Consider the following 23,069-nt stretch of genomic DNA (forward strand, 5'->3'; position numbering starts at 1 on the left):
TGTATACAGGTTTTTGTACATGTGCAATATCCAGGCGCATCTTGGGAGCTGTACTTTGGAATCGTATGGTGCGGCATGACGTTGTGTGAAAACCAGATGATGTGCTTCCTTTCTGATTGGCTGCTTTCACGGGGCCTGCCTGTGTGATGCCATGTGATGTTTTCTCGCTGCTGCCAATTGCTGGTATGAAGATGGACCCCACAGAGTCCTCATCCTCCTCATGCAGCTAGAGCTGCAGTGGTAGCAGTGAGGGGAGAAGCTAAAGAGATGCTTCAGCTATGTTTTTGGGAGGTCTAGGTGGTAGGGCTACAGACAGTTTATTGTCTGTAGCCCTACCTGCGACAAGATATTCTCGGGTGCTGGCAAAAACTTTTTACTATGCATAGTAAAAAGTCCCCCCCCCCCAGTCACCTGAGAATATCTTCTCTTCTGTTTTGGGACACAGAAGTGCCTTCCCCTCTTGTTGTTTCCTTGATTAACGTGTTTGACATTTTTTTTTCCTGAGCGGCCTTTGCAGCATTCTTTGCATTTTGAAGTGGGGCAGATTCTAAAACAGAGGGGGGGGACCATTGCTCACTGGAAGGACACAGGATTTTCATGGAGAAGGTGCCAGGTTCAATCCTGGGCACCTCCAGTGAAAAGGATCAGGTAGCAAGTGATGGAAAAGTCCTCTGCCAAAGACCCTAGAGAGCTGCTGCCGGTCAGAGCAGACAATACTGGGTTGGATGGACAAATAGTCTGATCTCGTTTAAAGAGGCTTCCTACATCATCATCATCATCATCATTATTTTGGCATCACTCTCTTCAGTCCCAAAGGGCTGAGTCAGTAACAGTACAGAAACCATTAAAATACTAAAGCAACATGGTAAAAATGGCAGAGCAGCAAGACAAAATAGAAATACTCACACTAGGTTAATAGTACAAATCTAAAACAGAAAATCTAAAATGCCTAGGTAAAGAAAAAACAAAAAAACTTCACCTGGCACTGAAAAAGCCATTAGGGTTGGTGCCAGGTGGACTTTCCTGGAGAACATTCCAGAGATGGGGTGCCAGCACTGAGAAGGCTCCATCTCACCTCTGAAGGTAGGGGAACCAACAAAGGGATCAAAAGATGATCTTAATATCTAAGTAGGTTCATGGTTGTTGTTGTTCTATATATATATATATATATATATATATATATATATATACACATATATATACACACACACACACACACACATTTCTATACTACCCAATAGCTGAAGCTCTCTGGGCATTCACAACAATTAGATTTTTTAAGGGTGAAAATTGTCCCCTAGATTTGTGAGGTTTACTGGTATCCTCTCAAAGAAGCCTAAAGTTTGAAATCAGAATGAATTATATGCCTTTAGGGTGCAGGTTGTGGGGAGGAAGAAATGGTAGCCACTGTAGGAGGTATGTAGGAAGTAATGGTCTTGAGAGCCCCCCTGCCCCCCCCCACAATCAGCTGAAAGCTTTCCTAACCTTCAGCTTGTGTCCTTATTAGATACTGTCCATGTATTTCTAAGTTTTCCTCCAGAATGATAAGGACTAGAAACATCTTTTCAAAAAATATCAAAAGGAAGAGATTCTAAAGATGCCAAAATCTGCACCAGATACCATACTTTACATTTGATGCTGAGGGTGTACAAATACAGAGTCCTGAATTGTATCTTTTATCCATGTCACAGAACATGATCCAACAAGGGATAGAAGCTTATATGTTCCATGTGACCAGATGATGGGTGTTTTAAGAGTAATCTAGAAGACTGGGAAACTTGCTTTGTGTCTTGTGGGCCCATTCTGCAAGTTTACTTGTGGTACGTGCCAAATTAGACTCCAACGAATCTCCTCTGCAAAAGCCTTGGCAGATCAGCACAGACTGTTCTGAGGCCACAGGCTTCGAAAGAGATCAAAACAATTTTAAGTGTTCAGTAGGTATTCAGATAAGCTAATTATAATGGTGAACATGGCTGTATATAGACCATATGGATGCAGAATCAGATAATGGAAGGATTCTTGACGTCTGTTGACTACAGCAGCAAAGTGAAGAACAGAAGCTTGAAGAGCAACAGCAAGCTGAGGCAGAAGTGGGAAATGCTGAGGTGAGGAAAAATGCAGTAGAGGATACTCCTTGGAAAAGGGTGACAGTTAGGTAGGGATGGCGGAGAATTTCTCCCTGAAACTTCGGGGGGCCGAGCGCCAACGTGTTCGGCCCCCCGAACAAGTTTCGGGGAGAAATTCTCCGCACCCCCCCGCCCCCCGCACCCCCCCCGGGACGGGACTTACCTTTGGCGAATGTCCCTCCCGGCGGCGGGTCCGGCCGGCGGTTCATCGGGTCTTCGTCAGGGGCGGGGGCGGCAGCCGATCTTTCGACCGGCTGCCGCCGCCGCCATTGCAATAAAAGAAAAAAAAAAAACGCCCCCGTGATAGGCTACGTGACGATTAACATAGCCTATCACAGCTAGATTTGCAAAGTCAGCTGTGATAGGCTACGTAAATCGTCACTTAGCCTATCATGGGTGACTTAAAAAAAAAAAAAAAGCGCGTACGGATAATGGCGGCCCCCATAGGGAGCTGCCATTCCCGTTCCTTATTTGGTCGCTGTAGTCTACATAAATGTTTATTTACGTAAATGCTATTTGCGTTGCCCTTATTTTCGCCGTAGTCTACGTAAACATTTACGTAGACTACAGCGACCAAATAAGGAACGCGAATGGCGGCTCCCTATGGGGGCCGCCATTTGCGTACACGCTTTTTTTTTTTTAAGTCACCCGTGATAGGCTACGTGGCGATTTACGTAGCCTATCACAGCTGACTTTGCAGATCTAGCCGTGATAGGCTACATTAATCATCACGTAGCCTATCACGGGGACTTTTTTTTTTTTTAACTGTTTAGTTTGCGGCCGGGCGAGGCGAGGCGCCTCCTCCCCAGCCTGAATTTCGGCCGGGCGAGGTGGGAAGCCTCCCCCCCGGCCTGAATTTCGGCCGGGCGAGGCGGGAAGCCTCCCCCCCCTGGCCTGAACTTCGCGGGGGGAGCAGCGAAGCGCCTCCCCCCCACCGCGGGAAATCTTCGAGGACAGGTAAGTGACTTTCGTCCACCCCTACAGTTAGGAGCAGAAGGACTAGAAGCCTCTCTGCACCAGTGGAAGCAGTGGAGTTATGGAACCATTTCCAGGTACTTGAGGATGAGACTGGAGGACAGCCTGCAGAGGAAGAATTACAGGGGAACCTGCATGAGAGTAAGAGGCTGAAGGTCAGTCAAGCAGAGGCAAGGAAACCAAGTCCTACAGCAACAAGAAGAGTAGTAGTAGTGGGAGACTCCTTGCTGCGTGGGATCAACCAGTATGTTGCGAAGACCCATGGACTCACCAGGTATGCTGTCTCCTGGGAGGACAGATTAGAGATGTAACTGAAGGGTTGCCTGCACTCATAAAGCCCACTGACAGGTACCCCTTTCTTCTCATCCATGTGGGAACAAATGATACCACCAAGCGGAGCTACGAAGAAATCATGTCAGACTTTGAAGCTTTGGGAAGGAAACTCAAGAACTTTGGGGCCCAGATAATTTCCTCATCCATCTTTCCAGTAGTTAGAATAGGGATGGAGAGGGAAAGAGAAATGCTCTGGGTGAATGACTGGCTATGAAGGTGGTGCCGACAAGAGAGATTTGGATTCTGGGACCACAGGCTATACTTCCTGGAAGATGGACTGTTGGCAAGGGATGGGTTGCACCTCACAAAGGCTGGGAAGAATGTGTTTGGCCACAGCATGAAGAACTTTATCAGGAGGGCTTTAAACTGACTCCCATGGGGAAGGGAGAAGTAAAGTTGGGGGTAACAGTGGACAAAGGCTCATGCACCGCAACGGAGAGAAATTATGACTTGATAGGTATAACTGAGACTTGGTGGGATGACTCTCATGACTGGAATACAGCAATTGAAGGATATAACTTGTTCAAAAAGAACAGGAGGAACAGAAAGGGAGGTGGGGTTGCACTATATGTTTAAAATACATATATCTGCACAGAAATACAGGAGGATGAGCTTGGTTGCCCTATCGAGAGCATCTAGGTTATGGGGCAAATAATAAAAGGAACATGGTGGTCAGAGTCTACTACCGCCACCTAATCAAGGAGAAGATGAGGATGAAACTTTTGAAAAGCAAATCGCCAATGTTTCAAGGAAGCATGAAGTAGTAGTAATGGTTCAATTTCTCTGATATTTGTTGGGAGACAAATTCTGCAAAAGATGGCCCCTCCAGGAAATTCCTGACTTGCTTGGCAGATAACTTCCTCCTACAGAAAGTAGAGGAAGGAACTAGAGGATAGGCTATCCTTGAAATGATCCTAACCAAGAGATGACTTACTTAGTGGATAGAGTAGCAGTTACAGGAACTCTGGGGGAAAGCGACTATGTTATACTTGAGTTCTTGGTTGTGAAGGAACCAAAGGCCGAGTGTAGCCAAATGCGTACCATGGATTTTAGGAAAGCGACCATGTTATACTTGAGTTCTTGGTTCTGAAGAAATCAAAGGCCGAGTGTAGCCAAACTCGTACCCTGGATTTTAGGAAAGCTATTTTTAATAAACTCGGAACAATGATAAGGTCCCAGGGCAAGTGACTCTAACGAGAAAAGGAGTCCAAGATGGGTTTTTTAAAAAAGAAATACTCAAGGCACAATTACAAACAATTCAAACAAGAAAAAAAGGTGGAAGACAACAGAAGAAGCCAATGTGGCTTCACAAAAAACTTAGAGATGACCTGAAGACAAAAAAAAACACACATATAGGAAGTGGAAGGAAGGCCAAGCAATAAAGGAAGAGTACAGGCAAATAGCACAGAATTGTAGGGATGGCGTCAGGAAGGCTTAAGCTGAGAACGAGCTAAGGTTAGCGAGGGATGCTAAAAGTAGGGATGGCGGAGAATTCTGCTATGGATCTCAGTGAGGCTGAATGCCAGTACATTTGGCCCCCCAAAATCTGTGGCGGAACGAAGCCCCCGCCCCCCAACCCACAAAAGGCGTGCGAAACGGAGCACTTACCTGCTGCCGTCCACGCTGACTTGTGAATGACGGCTGCCCTGCGGCCGCCATTCGCTTCCTGATCATAGCTGTCATAGGCTACGTAAATACTTATGTAGCCTATCATGGCTAATGCAGGGACGCCTTTTGCGTCCCTGCGGAGGCCGTGATAGGCTACGGAAGTATTAAGTAGCCTATCACGGCAAGCAAAAAAACACAAACAACGCGTACGCAAATGGCGGCTACGGCGGCTGCCATTTGCGTTCCCTATTTTTCGCCATTTTATCCTACATAAATATTTATGTAGGCTATTACGGTGAAAAAAAATGGGAACGCAAATAGCGTAGTGGGTGCTATTTGCATTCCCCTTTTTTTCCGCCATAATACCCTATGTAAATATTTACATAAGATAAAACAGCGAAAAATAGGGAACACAAATGGCGGCCGCTGTACGCTGTTGTTGTTTTTTTTTTGACTTGCCATGATAGGCTATATAAATATGTAGCCTATCACGGCAGCCTGGCTGGACTTTTGCGCCATTTGCGTCCGCAGCAGACCGTCCGTGGCCAGAACTCCGGCTGCGGACGGCCCTGGCCGGCTGCTCTGCGGAGCCGGCCGGGCAGGATTCCAGGGGGGAGGACTGGATTGCCTCCCCCCCCTCAAGGATCCCGGGGGGAGGTAAAGAGCACCTCCCCCCCCACCGTGAATCACATCTGCAAAAAGGTAAGTGACTTTCATACATCCCTAGCTAAAAGCAAAAAAAAAGTTTTCTTCAGCCACATGCAGAGTAAAAGACAGAGGAAAGAAATGGTTCAACTATTAAGTAAGGATGGCAAAATGATAACAGATGACAAAGAAAAGGCAGAAGTGCTCAATTCCTACTTTGGCTCAGTCTTCTCCCAAAAGTGGGTCTATGACACTCCTGGCAAAGGCAAAGTACTGGATGAAGGGGCAGGATTGCAGCTTGAGATCCATAGGAATATGGTCAAGGAACACCTAATTACTTTGAATGAGTTCAAATCTCCAGGGCCAGATGAACTGCTCCCTAGAGTAATAAAGGAACTGGAAGAAGAACTCTCAGAACCACTGTCTATTCTCTTTGAGAAATCATAGGATGGGTGAAGTGCCAGATGACTGGAGGAGGGCTCATGTTGTCCCTATTTTCAAAGAGAGTAAAAAGGAGGAACCTGGGAACTACAGACGAGTCAGTCTGACATCAATCCCTGGGAAACTTCTGGAGCAGATTATAAAGCACCTTGAAAACAATGCAGTGATTACTCAAAGCCAACATGGATTTGTCAAGAACAAATCCTGCCAGACAAATCTGATCTCATTTTTTGATCAAGTAACCTCCCTTGTGGACTGTGGGAATGCTGTGGACATAATATACCTTGACTTCAGCAAAGCTTTCGACAAAGTGCCCCATGATATCCTGATGAGCAAACTAGCTCAAAGTGGGCTAGATGAAACAATGATCAGGTGGATCCACAGTTGGCTACAGAATCGGACTCAAAGAGTGCTTATCAATGGGATCTTGTCAAACTGGGGAGAGGTAACAAGCGGGGTACTGCAGGGCTCAGTCCTGGGCCCAGTGCTCTTCAACATTTTTATTAATGACTTGGAGGAGGAGGTGCAAGGAATGCTGATCAAATCTGCAGATGACACAAAATTGGGCGGGATAGCTAATACTTTGGAAGACAGAAGCAAAATTCAAAGTGATCTGGATAGACTGGAGCACTGGGCAGAAAAGAACAGAATGACATTAAATAGGGATAAATGCCAAGTTCTGTGCCTAGGAAAAAGAAACCAAATGCACAGTTACAAGAGGATACGTAGGGATGTATGAAACCCCTACCTTCCATTCTGGGGGAAGGGGTCTGTGGAGGGGGGAAAGGTGATCCATTCCTCCCTTCAGAATCCTGCTGGGCTGGCTGAACTCTGCGGTGATTCAGCGGAACCGCCAGCCGGCCCCATATAACCAGCGATGCAGCTGCCATTGCCGTGCCATATCGCTGCGGAAGGAATCCGGATGCAAATGGCATCCACTATGCCATTTGTGGCCATAAAGCTCTTGGATTAACCTAAATGCAGCCATAAATGGCTGCATTTAGCTTAATCTAAGGGCTTTACGGCCGCAAATGGTGTCCACTATGCCATTTGCGTCTGTGGTTTTTCACCCGATAGGCTAGCCTCTCGCAGGAAAAACCATGGCTGCAAATGGCATAGTGGATGCCATTTGTGGCCGTAAAGCCTTGAGTTTAAGCTAAATACAGCCATTGTATTTAAGAGCTTTACAGCTGGAAATGGAATCCACTACTCCATTTGCATCTGGATTGCTTCCTCCTCAGCGATACGGCATGGCAATGGCGGCCGTATCGCTGGCTATATGGAGCCAGCTGCGGAGAGAAGCCGGCTTCACAGCCGATTCTGGGGGAGGGGGAGGTGAGTGCCCCCTTCCGCTGTGGATTCCGGAGGCTGGATTCCTTTGAATCCAGCCTCACTGGGGTCTGTGGAGGATTTCTCCACCATCCCTTGGGATATGTGGCTCGACAACACTACAAGCGAGAAGGATCTTGGAATTGTTGTCGATCACAAGCTGAATATGAGCCAACAATATGATGTGGCTGCAAAAAAGGCAAATGCTCTTTTTGGCTGCATTAATACAAGCATAGCTTCCAAATCCCAGGAAGTACTAGTTCCCCTCTACTCAGCACTGGTTAGGCCTTATCTGGAGAACTGTGTCCAGTTCTGGGCACCACACTTTAAGAAGGATGCAGACAAACTGGAGAGGGTTCAAAGGAGGGCAGCAAAGATGATCAGGGGACTGGAAACAAAGCCCTATGAAGAGAGACTGAAAGAACTCGGCATGTTTGGCCTTGAAAAGAGAAGACTGAGGGGAGATATGATAGTCCTCTTCAAGTACTTGAAAGGTTGTCACAGAGAGGAAGGTCAGGATGTCTTCTCCATCATTCCTAGGGATGGCAGAGAATTCCACCACGGATCTCGGTGAGGCCGAATGCCAGTGCATTCAGCCCCCCGAACTCCGTGGCGGAACGGCCTGCCCCCCGCCCCCCCCGCGGATCCCCCCCGGGACGAGACTTACCTGGGACAGATCTTCCGGGCAGCGGCGGCTCTGATGGAAGCTTCGGTGGCAGCAGCTGCAGCGGCTGGTCTTCCGACCGGCTGCCGCCACCACCATTTCCGGTGTAAAAAAAAAAAAAAAGACGTGATAGGCTACGTAAAGATTTACGTAGCCTATCATGGCTAGGTTAAAAAAAAACAAAAAACTCGACGTGATAGGCTACGTAAATCTTTACGTAGCCTATCATGTCTGACTTTAAAAAACAACAACAACGCGTGTACGCAAATGGCGGCGGCTACAGCTGCCGCCATTTGCGTTCCTTATTTTGGCCCGTCTTAGTCTACGTAAATATTTACGTAGACTAAGACGGCAAAAATAAGGGGGAACGCAAATAGCGTCCGCTACACTATTTGCGTTCCCCTTATTTTCGCTGTCTTAGTCTACGTAAATATTTATGTAGACTAAGACGGGCAAAAATAAGGAACGCAAATGGCGGCGGCCATAGCCGCCGCCATTTGCGTACGTGCGTTTTTTTTTTTAAGTTAGACGTGATAGGTTATGTAAAGATTTATGTAGCCTATCACGGCTGACTACAGGGACACAAACGGCGGCGGCTATGGCCGCCGCCATTTGCGTCCCTGCTAGCCAGCGGCCGGATGTCTGGCTGCTGGTGGAGCTGGCCGGCAGCTCCGCGGAATGCCTGCAGAGCGGAGCCGGCCAGTCAGGATTCCGGGGGGAGGGACAGAGCACCTCCCCTCCCAGTGGAACCCGGCGGAGCCAGGTAAGGCCAATTTTGTACATCCCTAATAATTCCCAAATGCAGGACATGGAATAATGGTCTTATGTTACAGGACGACAGATTCCGGCTGAACATGAGGAGAAACCTCCCGACTGTTAGAGCAATACGACAATGGAGCCAATTCCCTAGGGAGGTGGTGGGCTCTCCCACACTGGAGGCATTCAAGACGAGGCTGGACAGCCATCTGTCAGGGATGCTCTGACTTGGATTCCTGCATTGAGCAGGGGGCTGGACTCAATAGTCTTGTTGGCCCCTTCCAACCCTACTATTCTATGATTCTATAAGATACCGCTCATCCGAGAAACATAATCATTGCCCTGGCATATAAAACCACATCCCACAAAAACTACCTCCAATATTGAACTACTGTTATAGTTACTCTCCCAAATAATCTTACATTCAGTACAGGTGTAAGAATTCACTGCCTACTAAATGAAAACGGGTGGGCATTTTTTCCTGTTTTGATGGGCATTGGATCTTTCTTTTGGAGCAGAAAGCTCAGTTTTAAGAAATGTACTATCAGGCTGAAGCAAAGGTACCACTTAACAAAAGAAGAGAACATAAGAAGAGCCCTGCTGGATAAGACCAAGGGTCCATGTAGTCCAGCATTCTGTTCATACGGTGGCCAATCAGCTGCCTATAGAAAACCCACAAACAAGACATGAGTGCAACAGAACCCTCTCACCCATGTTCCCCAGCAACTGGTGTACATAGGCATACTGCCTTTGATACTGGAGGTAGCATAGAGCCATCAGGACTAGTAGTCACTGATACCCTTATCCAATGTGTCCAATCCCCTTTTAAAGCCATCCAAAGTGGTGGGCATCAGCATTAGGGGTGGATGAAAGTCACTTACCTGTCCTCAAAGCTTGTTCGCGGTGGGGGGGAGGCACTTCGCTGCTCCCCCCGCGAAGTTCAGGCCGGGGGGGAGAGGCTTCCCGCCTCGCCTGGCCGAAATTCAGGCCGGGGAGGAGGCGCCTCGCCTGGCCTGGCCGCGAACTCCAAAGTTTTTAAAAAAACAAAAACGCCCCCGTGATAGGCTACGTGACGATTTACGTAGCCTATCACGGCTGACTTTGCAGATCTAGCCATGATAGGCTACGTTAATCGTCACGTAGCCTACCACGGGGGCGTTTTTTTTTCTTTTATTGGAATGGCGGGGGCGGCAGCCCGTCGAAAGACCGGCTGCCACTCCCGCCCCGGACGAACACCCACCGAACCGCCGGCTGGACCCGCCGCCGGGAGGGACATTCGGCAAAGGTAAGTCCCGTCCCGGGGGGGGGGTGCGGGGGGCGGGGGGGTGCGGAGAATTTCTCCCCGAAACTTGTTCAGGGGGCCGAACACGTTGGCGCTCGGCCCCCCGAAGTTTCGGGGAGAAATTCTCCTCCATCCCTAATCAGCATCACTAAATCTTGTGGAAGAGAATTAACTATGAGTTAAATAGTTTAACTCTGAATTCTGTGAAGAAGTACTTCCTTTCAGCTGTCCTGAATCTCCCACTATTCAGCTTCATAGGATGATCCCAGGTTCTAGTATTATGAGAGAGCCTAAGTTCTGTTAGAGTCTCTAAGGGTGCAATTCTATTCGGAGACTTACAAGTATCCAATGCAGAGCAGGAGGTGCGTTGCATTTTAGCGAGATGGGTTTTTTTGCCCGCTTAGCAGAGGCTTTGTGGAGCAGGAGGGAAGGAGGCTGAAGGTGGCTGGGGATAGCTAATATTAGTGCTGTGCCAAAACTTTCTTCCACATTTTTTCGACCATTCTCATTCAATTTGATACAAAATAAATGCTTTCAAAAAGAAATTCAAATGAAAAGAAATCTCAGAGAAATTCTCATGGGCTAGGTTTGGGGTTCTTGTACTTACTTTACTTATGCAGTGGCGATGGAGATTAATTTACTTGTGAGGTGTAGGGATGTATGAAAGTCACTTACCTTTTCGACGGAGTGATTCACGGTGGGGGGGAGGCGCTCCGCACCTCCCCCCGAAATCCTAATCCGGCTGGCTCCACTCCGTGGAGATTCCGCGGAGCTGCTGGCCGGGGCCACCCGCAGCCAGACATCCGGCCGCTGGGCAGCCTGCAGGAAAAAAAAGAACAGCGTACCCAAATGGTGGTGGCTATGGCAGCTGCCATTTGCGTTCCCTTTTTTTCGCTGTTTTAGCCTACATAAATATTTACGTAAGCTATTACAGTGAAAGAAAAAGGAACGCAAATAGCGCCCACTATGCTATTTGCATTCCCCCTTTTTTCACCGTAATAGCTTATGTAAATATTTACGTAGGCTAAAACAGCAAAAAAAAGGGAATGAAAATGGCAGCCGCCGTAACTGCCACCATTTGCATACGCTGTTTTTTTGGGTTTTTTTAGCTTGCCATGATAGGCTACATAAATACTTATGTAGCCTATCACGGCGTCTGCAGGGATGCAAATGGCGTCCCTGCGTTAGCCACGATAGGCTACGTAATTATTTACGTAGCCTATCACAGCTATGATGAGGAAGCGAATGGTGGCCGCAGGGCGGTCGCCATTCACAAGTCAGCGCGGACGGCAGCAGGTAAGTGCTCCATTTCGCGCACCTTTCATGGGGTGGGGGGGTGGGGGCTTCGTTCTGCCATGGATTTTGGGGGGCCGAATGCACTGGCATTTGGCCTCACCGAGATCCGTGGTGGAATTCTCTGACATCCCTAGTGAGGTGGCCATGCAGTGTTCAGAGAATCATGGTACAACAATCTCTGTGGCAGCCTGTAGCCTCCTCAGCTTCCCACACTTCAGTTAAAGCCATCATGAGGAAGACATCGTGAGGTTATTCCTCCATGGGCCTATTTCAGTTCAGGAACAGCGGTGGCCTGGGAGGCTGCAGAGCAATGGAAAGATGAGTAATAGAGAAAACACACACAGAACTCTCAGATACCTCATGGTGATTAGGTAAGCTCAAAAACCAAAAGAAATCCAAAATTCTGCTTCAGAAAAGTGGACGCCTCAGCATAGTTGATTCTGTTGCCATGTGCAGGAGCAGTGCAATAAACCAAAAACCCTTAGAAAAAAGAAAGAACCTGTGCTACAACCCCTGTCAATAGTGACCCCTATCTGTGACAAACTGTTGGAGAATTTCTTCTCCCCTTGGTAGGGATGTCAGAGAATTCCGCCACCTACTGAAATGGGATCGAATTCCCTTCAGTCCGTGCCACGGAATCCTCTGCGGAACGGCACCACGAGGTCCTGTGGAGCCAGCAGTCGTGCGGCTTTTTCTTCGTCGTCCACAAAGATTTGCGGAATTTTCATAAATAAAAATGCAGTGTAGTATATTCCGATAACAAATACGTAAGTATTTATACTCTGAGATAACTAACAGGAGGTTTGATAATGAGCTGGATGTGGAAATACAAAGCTGAGCTGGGGGCAAGTGGGGTGCTGCCATGTGTAGGAGTAAGTCGCATTGAACTCAAAAAGACTTACTTCTGAGTAGACATGCATAGAGTTGGTTTTCCTCTCTGCTCAGCTTTGTATTTCCACATCCAGCTCATTATCAAACCTTCTGTTAGTTATTTCAGAAGACCCTTGGGTGAATGGGGGGGGGGTTCCAGGGAACAGCTGGATTGAGAGAGATTACACATGCACACACACACACACACTAGAAGAATACAGTTCTTCATATTCCCTGGTATGTTTATTCCTCATTTTGTCCATTCCCTGAGCATGTGCAGAGTGTGCTTTTTATTCAAACAAAGAGAAGCTTGCTAATCTTTCCCTTCATGCTGCATTTGTACAAGTGTGGCTGCTTCAGAAAGAACTTTCCATTATACTGCCTCTTTTTCATGAGTTTCATAACAGAAGTGCGGTGTAGTGGTTAGAGGCCAGCCCAAAGTCACCCAATGAGATAACTAACAGGAAGTTTGATCATGAGCTGGATGTGGAAATACAAAGATGAGCTGGGGGCAAGTGGGGTGCTGACATGTGTTGGAGTAAGTCGCATTGAACTCAGTAAGTCTTACTTCTGAGTAGACATGCACAGAGTTGGTTCTCCTCTCCATTTTAGCCTCACAACATCAACAACAACACTGGATGTGGAAATATAAAGCTTAGCAGGGAGAATAATACCTCATGCAGGGCTCCAGGACCGGCATGGTCATTTTAAAAGGTTTTTTTCTTTCTTTAAAACAGTGTTGCTTTAAACAAAGAGTGCATCACTCAGGCACACCTAGGACAGCCTTGTTTTGGGAAGCCCCTACAAGGAAGAGGAAGCATTTTGGCTGAGAATAATTACTGCACGTCAGGGCAGGGGGAAAAATACGTAAATATCTGCGAAAAATAGCAATTGTTACGGAAGGTATGCAGACTCATGGAGATGGCTGGGCACCGGAATTACGGTTGCCGGTACAGATTTATCTTCGTAATTTTCGGAGCAGAAAAAAAAGAGGAGAATTCCGGGGGCTTGTGAACTGTGGAATGGAACACTGGCTGCAAACTGCGGAAGTCAAGTGGCACCCAAAGTACACAATTCGTACATCTCTATCCCTTGGAGAAATTCAGTGAAATTGTCCCCCCAATTTCTCTGCCCACAAATAGGCTGGAGAATTTTGAGAGGCTATCCGCACACAGCTCTAGCTAACATCCCTGCCTGCCCAGTCTCCTCCCCTCCCCACCTACTGGCATGCCCCCCCTTCACTCCTCTAGCCTCTTGTGTTTGCAACCTTGTGGAGGCGGCAGGCAGGGTTCTCTCCATGCTGGCTGCGAGGGAGCAGGGAGCTCGGACTCCTTGGTCAGAGGTGAGAGCGCTGTCTCCGACCTTGGATTGAGGCATCCAGAATATCCTGTGTCCCCCCAGACACTGTCTAGGGGCATAGGATTGCTCCCTAACAGTATCATGAGAGAGTCTAAGTTCTAACAGTTCTCGGGGACTTTTCTGTTAGAGTCTAAGAGAAATGGCAACTTGGCTTCAGCTTGATGGTATGCTTTTAAAACACTGACAAAGGAACTCATGGCATTCAATTTTATCTACAAATTAAAAACAAAGAGACAGGCAAAGTTTCAAGTTATGATTCAGTTGCACAGGGGAAAGAGAAGGGGAGACTATAGCACACTGTGGCTTGGCTTGATCTCTTTGAATGCCTCCTTCGACATCCAGCACAGCAATGCCATGATGATAAGAAAGGAAGATACCAATGGCATTCGCTTACTTCCCAACAGTTAGCAGCAGCAGCAGGAGTGGAGTGCTGGGATTCTCTGGAATGCCAATATAGATGCAGGAGAAAACAAATCTTCTGCTAGTTTGTTATGCTTTTGTAGTAAAATGCAAATGAGAGACCCATTTCATCTATTAGTGATGCAGGCTTTTAATAATATATAAATGTTCTTCTCCTTTTTAATTTAAATCACCATGCAGTGCTTTTACCTGAGAAAGAAATGAGCCACAGGAGAGGTTCCTAGTTTTCCTATCATTAATGCTAGGAAATCAAAATGAGAAGTATAGTAACAAAGAGAGGGGACAATTCTCATCCCACAAGTTAACTGACAACAGCTCTCGTGGCTTTCGATTGTCTTCTTTCTATTGTCTTCCCGTGGCTTTCTATTGTCTTCTGTTTCCATCCCAGATAGATCCCTGTTACACTCAGTATAGCAGCATAGGATGCCGATAGCCTGCAGATGGACTGCTCAATAGCCACAGACTTCACAATGTTGTGGGCTTCCTGGAAATATCTGTCTGGCCACTGACAGAAAAAGGATGTTGGATTAGATGGCCTAGTTGGTCTGATCCAGTTGGGCTCTTTTTATGTACTCATTTCATATTCATGAAAAATTCCTGATACTTGACTTATTTCAATTTTCTAGTCTACTGCATCAGCTATCTAGATAATTTCCATTGTTGCTGAGTGCACTGGATTGTTACAATGTGAAAGCAAGTGCTATGGTCATGTCCTTAGGTGAGGGACAGTTCAAAGGTGGCGGGAGCTTACTCAGCAAGAATAGTGGGACAGCTGTGGTCATCACACCATGGCAGGCATAGTTGTGGGTTGTTGTTGTTGTCTATTTGTTCAGTCACTTCCAACTCTTCGTGACTTCATGGACCAGCCCACGCCAGAGCTTTCTGTCGGCCGTCACCACCCCCAGCTCCTCCAAGGTTGAGTCTATCACCTCCAGAATATCATCCATCCATCTTGCCCTTGGTTGGCCCCTCTTCCTTTTGCCTTCCACTTTCCCTAGCATCAGCATCTTCTCCAGGGTATCCTGTCTTCTCATTATGTGGCCAAAGTACTTCCAATTTGCCCTGCTCATAGATCTTACATTCCAGGTTCCTATGGTGTGTTGATCTTTAGAACATCGGATTCGTCGTTCACCACCAGCACCGTCGGCCGCTAGCCGTCCTTTCGGCTTTGAACAAGCTGTGTCCTCACATCTGGGGCTAGTTGAACTTATCCTCTGTTCCTCTGTCTGGAACACTCCAAAGGATGGCCATCATATGTATGTATGTATATATGTATGTATGTATTTAATTTTGTTCTGTCCAAGCAAAACATACAATGGCCTTATTTGGATGTAATACTAAACTATGGTATGGGAATGAGCCTGGGTAAGCCATTATGAGGCAAAAATGAATAAGCATCAGCAATGGGGAAAGTGATAAAGGAAAGGGTGTTAACAGAGTAAGAACATAAGAAGAGCCCTGCTGGATCAGACCAAGGGTCCATGCATTCTTTTCATACAATGGCCAACCAGCTGCCCACAGGAAACCCACAAGCAGGACATGAGTGCAACAGCACCCTCCCACCCATGTTCCCCAGCAACTGTGGTACATAGGCATACTGCCTCTGATGCTGGAGGTAATGTAAAGCCATCAGGACTATTAACCATTGATAGTCTTCTCCTCCAGGAATGTGTCCAATCCCCCTTTAAAGCAATCCAAATTGGTGGCCCTCACTTCATCTTGTGGTAGCGAATTCTGTGGTTTGACTATGTGCTGTGTAACAAAGCAATCTAAATGCATTGCATGATAGAATGAACTTTGGATCAAGGTTGTAGGAACTCAGACCCAGGAGTCAAACCTGTCTCTCCTGGGGTCCAAATCTGGCCCTCTGTTGATCCCTAGGTAGCCACTCTCCCTTCCGCTGGCCTGACCCTCTTTCCCCCAACTACCAATCGTTTGGTGGTTTCCTGGCTTTTGTGCAATGCCCCCAGGCATCAAAATGGCTCTCCTAAGGCTTAGTTACTGGCCACAAGAAATTCAAACTAACATATGCTAGCATTCTTTGTATTTTGGTGCCAACCCCTCTTGCCTTTGGCCCTACCCCTTAGCCTTTAGCCCCTCCCCACCACTGCTGGCTCCCCACCCCTGCATGATGAATATCAAAATAAGCTGACTGGAAGGTGAATATTAGGAGAGAGCAACTTTCAGGACATGTGGGACTCAATAGAAACGGTGTCACATAAGCTCCTAGTAACAGCAGTTATAAAAGGGAACCAGGCCTTGAAGAAGGTGCCCTGGTTCATTCTTCCTCTTGCCAGTCTAAACTTGTGAGTAGGGATGGTGTGGGTGCCCGATTCCATCCAGGAATATGCACGTCCACAAAAATGTGCATTTTCACGCATACACAAATATGTGTATTTATTTTTCAAAAGTTGGCAACCACAGAGCTCGACAAAATTGCAGGGGTGAGTGCGGGCTGCTCACTAAGCACAGGAGGGGCTCAAGTGTGGTCTGGGGACTGGTGAGTGGGGGCAGGGGCTGGGCAGGCACCTGGAGAACCCGGACAGGGTGGGTTTGTACATCTCTCCTTGTGAGTCAGTTTTTCTGGTAGTCACAGTACAGCTGAATGAGATGGGATAAACATCAGAAGGCTGTCAAGGCACTAGAACAGCCCTTCCAAATGTGGTGCCCTCCAGGTATTTTGGACTAAAACTCCCATCAGCCCCAGCCAGCATGGCCAATGGTCAGGGATGAGAGATGTTGCAGTCCAAAACATCTGGAGGGTACCATGTTGGGGAAGGCTTGCAACAGGATACAGTTCAACATGGAGGGCTACCATGTTGGGAGAAGTGTAATAGGCAAAGCACAGGAGGTATGTCACAGTAGTACATTTATAGCAACTACAGTGGAACTGAATGTAAATACTTCCCTGCACCAAAGCCCAGATGGCAAATGTACACTGTGGTATCCAAATATTTGCACGATCAATAGCTGAGAATCTGTTGAACAATCACCACTGTTAGCTTTGGTAATTTAATTGCTGCATCTGACATATAGTCTAATTATAATTAAGAGTAAGAAAATAGATCAGTCCCTATCTATGAGATGAAATAAGGTTAATTTCTAGAATTGCATGGCTTCTCTTTACTTTTTTTTGCCCCAAAGCAATGCAAATATGATGAAACACAGGCAATATGCATTGAAGCTCAATTATGCATATGAATTTGAGCACCGAAGGCATGGGATTTGGCATGCTATTTTTGTAAGGAAATTAATTCAAACACAAGGAAATTGGGCATCACAATCTCTATACCTTATTCAAGGGACAAAATCACTGATGACTGTAAGATGGCATTTGGAAGGAATTTCTTAATTGCTTAAAAGCAGGCCAACTGGGGCCACTCCCTTGAACCATTTAGCCAAAGATCATGTTAACAATGTTTTTTTTTTATTAAAATATGTCCAAATTGTCCTTCATTCTCATGGATACCAGGGTAGTATACAGAAGCATGACCAATTAGCCATACAAAATAAAACAAATGACAATGACCAAATTGCACAAAATAAGATAAGGAACCAAACATAAACAAACATAATCATAATAACTGTTGAAAAGCAGCAAAAGGTGAACACACATGCCTAAATTAAAATGCCTGGCCAAATAAAAAAGTTTTAACCTGCGCCAAGATTGCAGAGTTGACAACAGTTGTGCCTCTGTGGCAGGGATGGGGAAAATGTGGTCCTCCAGATGATGTTGGACTGCACTTCCCATAATCCCTCACTGTTGCCTATGCTGGCTGGGGCTGATGGAACTGCAGTCCACCAATATCTGGAGTTTCACACGTTCCTCTCTGCCACTCTGTGGGGATGGGTTTCACAACAAGGAAAGGAGACCTCACTCATGATCACATAGCACATCTCCCCTAACAGGGGCATACAAAGAAGATCATCCCCTGAAGATCTTAAGGCATAGACAGTTTGGTACAGTGTAGCCTTCCCTAACCTGGTGACCACCAGATGCGTTGGACTGTAACTCCCATAATTCCAAGCCAATGGCTGGGGATTATTGGAGCTGAGGTCCAACACATCTGGAGGGCACCAGATTGGGGAAGGCTGGAATAGTGACTCAATCACTCATATGGGGAAAAATAAAGTACTTCCCTGACAGCAACCCCCACCCCACCCCCCAACAGTGGATAGCTCTGTATTCACCAAGAGGGAGTCCATGGAGAAGGTGGAAAGTATCATAACAGGCCCAGTGGAGGCTGGTGGCTCCGGTGTCAGTGAGGTGGTGAATCTGCTCCGGGTTTCAGTCAGAACCAATCCAAACTTTAAAGGAGCTATCTAAGGTGCGGTGCTTCCACTGATTGGCCCCTCAGTATATCAATCCCACTTTCTCTAAATATTGTCTTTACTCATCATAAAGGCAAGAATTTCATTAGTAGTATAAATAGTATGTTTGAGATGCCATCCATAAAGGATTACAGCTAATGCTGGCCACAATTCCGTTTTCTTTTTCACCAAGCTATGTACTGACATGTCTGTCTTCCTTTTTTTTTTGGTTTAGAAAACTCCACAAACAAACACTGAAGGTTTTTATCAATGAATTCCAGCACTTCCTCTTCTGCTGCTCTTCAGGCTTGGTGCCCACCTATATTTCCAACTTGCCTCTAGTTCCCGAAAAGCCACTCAGACATCCTGCCATAAGAGTGACAGCTAAGCTGGGTTGTCTTCCTGTCACACCAGTTTCTTCATGACATTCAGAGGAAATGACAGCTATTCATTAACAAAGGACTGGAGCAAAGTCAAATACACGCTCCAAAGTATTTGGGCTTGGGCTTCCCTTGTCCTCTCAAGTTTTGTTAAATTATTGCAGCATCATTTATCTTGTATAGTATGAATGCCTTCCAGTTTGCCCAGGCTTATTGTACAAGGAAATGTGTTCTATTCAAATAAGGTACAATGGTTTTCCGAGGGCCAAATTACACATTTGTTCTGAATGATACCCAAAACATTTCTGAGTGTCAACAATCCGAAGTCTTATCATGGGTAAAAAAAAGAAGAAAAAAAGAGCGGTGTTCTTTTCCAAACAGGCATCATGTTTCTGCAGGAAATTATGCCTGCCAAACACATATTTTAATTGGCTATTCAATTTTATATATACCAGAGGTCCCCAACCAGTTTTGGGCATACCTGGAATTTTGAGAGAGTGTTGAGGATGCTCTCACAAAATGGCTGCCATGGGTGTGTGTGTTGCACATTCATAATGGCTGCTGTGGAGGGCCACTCACAAAACATGCATTTCCCAGAAGGCAAACTGGTGAGACTAAAATAAAAGGAATTTGCCCCGAACACTAATGCTAAAGACAGAGGTGGAGGCTGAGCTCTAAAACACAAAACTACTCTTTTGAATACAAATAAAGATGGCATTGGGGGACAGCACTTTGCAGTTAAAATGATGATGGTGATACTATTTAATATCTTAAGAAATACATTAAACATCAATTCGGATAGGGAGCCTGGCAGGCAGCAAGAGAGGTTTCCAGAGGTTAGAGACCCTAGGCACAGCACCTTTATTATTTTTGTCAAATTTAAAGTTACCCTACTTATATGGGAGCTGGTTGTAGAAAAGTAGCTCACACATGGTTACGATAATATTTAAAGGGCACCTACTTCACCAAATAGCTCCATGCTGCCTGGGGAATGCTGGGAGTTGTAGGACTTCTTTTCTGTCTAAACATGCATAGGATTGCATCCTTAGTTGTCCCCCGCCGCCACCCGTATTTTATTGTTAGCTGTCTTGAGTGCTATTTTAGTGGAAAGGAGGTATATAGAAAGGGATATAGATTTAATTAATAAATTCACACAACACAAACACACTTTTTGCTATTTTGTTTAACATAACAATCCAATCTGAAGAAGAGTCCTACAACATTTGCTGAGTATTTTTGGAACTTCTTGGTTGGTCCTAATAAAGGTATTATCTTGTCGAAGTGTTGATTGTTTTTTTTAATTCTAAGAAACCAACAGGGGTGCAAACATTCTATAGGGGTGCAATCCTATGGGGATAGGCAGCCGCCTCCAAACTCAGAGGCAACCACCTATCCAATGCAGGGCAGGAGAAGCACGGAGGAGATCATTCCCTCCATGCTTCTCCTGCCCTGCATTTTTGGCTAGACAGCCGATTTCGGCTGTCTAGCTGTGAAAAGATGGAGCAGGGGAGGAGGCTGCCAGATGACACATAGGATGTGTTGTACTGGCATTTCCACCCTCCCCGCCCCAGGATACCCCCCGGAATGCCCTGTTTTGGCTGCTCCACACTCCTCTTCCAAGCATGGAGTATGGGGCTGTTCCGAGCTGCCTATGAGGCAGCACGCGGGGGGGGGGGAGGTCAGTTCCCAGAAACCACATATCCAATGGCCATCTAGCCACTAACTAGCAGCCATAGGATTGCTCCCGAAATAGACCAATTCACTTGAAAGCTTTATATTTCTGGTCTTTTTCACTGCAAAATCATGAATTATCTCCCTGTGGTAAATTGCATGCAAATGTACTTAGGGATGTCAGAGAAATCCACTGTGGATTCAAATGAGGCCAGATTCTTTGGAATCCAGCCTCAGAAATCTGCAGCGGATCGAGACCACTTACCTCTGCTCCAGGAGGACTGGAGGCAGAACGGCACTCGGCTGCTTCTTCCAGCCAGAGCTGTTCACCTCCTCCCTGTCTGTGCCGATTGCCTTAAAAAAAAAATGTCTTTTTTCTTTTTTTAAAAAAAGGCGATGGGGGGGGATGTGCCCATAGACTTATATGCAAATAGAGTCATGAATCTTGTGTATAAGTCTGTGTCCATAGGCTTATACACAAGATTCACCACTCTATTTTGCGTATAGGTCCATGGGCACATGCGATCAGCAGGATGTGCCCATAGACTTATATGCAAAATAGAGTGGTGACTCTTGCCTGGAGCAGAGACCTGGAGTAAGTCCTATAAGTCCTGGAGCAGAGGTAAGTGGTCTCGATCCGCTGCAGATGGACACATAGACTTATACACAAGATTCAAGATGCTATTTGTGTATAAGTCTATGGGCACATCCCCCCCCCCCATCGCTATTTTTTTTTTAAAGACTTTTTTTTTTAAGGCAATCGGCAGGGACAGGGAGGAGGAGAATGGGTCTGGCTGGCAGGAGGGAAGGTAAGCGCCCCCAAGCCAGTTCCCCCCCCCAGAACCCGAGCGGAGCAGAACTGCTCTGGAGGATTCCAGTGGGGAGGAACGGATCACCTCCCACTCCATGGATTCCCCACTGGAACAGACGGTGGGGAATCCATACACCCCTAAACATACTGTGGGGAATGAAGAGTTAATATTTACTGGAAGGGCCATCAGCCTCCCTGAGGCAGCGTAAGAAGCAGAACCTCTTGTTGGTGGTTGTTACTGTTAAGATGGCTGATGGTAATTGGTGGCTCTAGGCCCCCATTTTTTTTTTTATACCAAAATAAATAGTTTTAAGTCCTGGACTGAGCAACATATGACAGCCTTTCAGAAATCACCTACCTTGTGGACTGTATAATCGTTGGACCCCCTTCCTTCCATTTTATTGTTTTTGACACGTACTTCAAATCTTTTATTTATCTGAGGGCAGTCTCCAGCTGTGTCATTCCGTTAGCACAAATGATGTTGCGCTGGCAGAAACTAGGTTCTGGACTACATGCAAGAGAAGAATCCAAGTAGAGTTACATTTGCGCAATAGCAGTTGCGAAAGTTGTGGTGGTGCATTATGCTGGTGCAACTCATTGTGCAACCCGTTCTTTTGCTTGTGCGACCTGCTGCACGACCATTACGCAATTGCTTGCACAACTGGCTTGTGCGCGTGCGATTGGCAACTGTTTGCGCAACAAAAAGATTCACTGGAGCTCTGCTAGCACTATTTGAGTTTGTGGAGTGATGACACCGTGTTCGGCACAGCCCTGAATGTTTGTCTTCCGTAGTTTCTTCCTCCCCTTCCTTGTTAACTCTAGTTCCTGTTTTATAAGTTGCTCACTTCTCCCCCTCCCCTTTATCAGGGAACAGGGGTCCTGGTGGGCTGGAGGCGCTGCACACTAGTTAGGGGTCAGCACTTTTCTCCCTCACCCATCCCATTGCTCTGGGAGCCCAGGTCTCCATGGTTTCTACCACACTACAGATTTGCTAGTAAGAAAAGTGAGGTTACAAGTCGGGTTCGTGGAAGCCAGAAAATATTACGACACTTCCCAAATTCATTTTATCTTGCAAGTTCACAGATGATAGACAAAACAGCTAAGTGGCTTAGGGTGCAATCCTATGCCTGTTTAGACAGAAAAGAGCCCTACAACTCCCAGCATTCCCCACCCAACTATGTAGGACTTTTTTCTGTCTAAACATGCATAGGATTGTGCCCTTAACTATTCATTTCCCATGTGCATGTGAACTAGGCAGTTGCTCACATATATTTTTGGCTTGTAAATCCTGTCAGCTGCATTGGCTCTCACTGTCCCTGGGATCAATGTCCAAGATTATTGTGGTGCTTTGTCCATCTCATCAGCTCTCCTTCCCTCCTGCCTATACACAAGGAACTCTGGGACAGCTAGTTCTTGAAAGTATATCATAGTAGCTGTATTTTGGCATTCACCCTCAAGCAATTAAAACCGGTAAGAGGAGAGAACAGTTTCATGCTAGTCAGCTCCACTCCCTCTGACAAATCCCCATTACCACCTGCATGATGCCACATTCTATGCCTTGGAGGGCAAAATTGTGAACTAGAGAGCCTGCTCTAATGTGTAGACTCCCCCACTTAATTTAGAACCATGTATACCCAAGGTTCTAAATCATGTGGGAAATCTACAAGTGGAGAGTGAGCTCTTCAGTTCAGACCCTCTCCTTCTAATGCATGGAAGGTTAAGGGATGAGCAATGGGCATACAAGAGAGGGGGCACTGGTCAGCCCTCCCCCGATTCTAAATATTAGATATAT

At 46.4% G+C, this 23,069-nt stretch overlaps 1 long non-coding RNA gene across 2 annotated transcripts in view; it reads left to right on the top strand.

Annotated features, from left to right (window-relative positions):
- The window catches only part of LOC146351445 (uncharacterized), a 33,405-nt gene extending 13,331 nt beyond the window's left edge, over positions 1-20,074 (top strand). The window contains exons 4-5 of one of the 2 annotated variants that reach the window (XR_014789609.1): positions 15,191-15,364; positions 18,651-20,074. This is a non-coding gene — a long non-coding RNA (uncharacterized LOC146351445). The remainder of the gene's footprint in view (positions 1-15,190; positions 15,365-18,650) is intronic. The other variant, XR_014789610.1, reaches the window with a different exon arrangement.
- The last annotated feature ends 2,995 nt before the right edge of the window (positions 20,075-23,069 follow it).

This window comes from Heloderma suspectum, chromosome 3, assembly GCF_057233095.1.
Source record: "Heloderma suspectum isolate Gila_16-S chromosome 3, 16-S_ref, whole genome shotgun sequence".
Lineage (NCBI taxonomy): Eukaryota > Metazoa > Chordata > Lepidosauria > Squamata > Helodermatidae > Heloderma > Heloderma suspectum.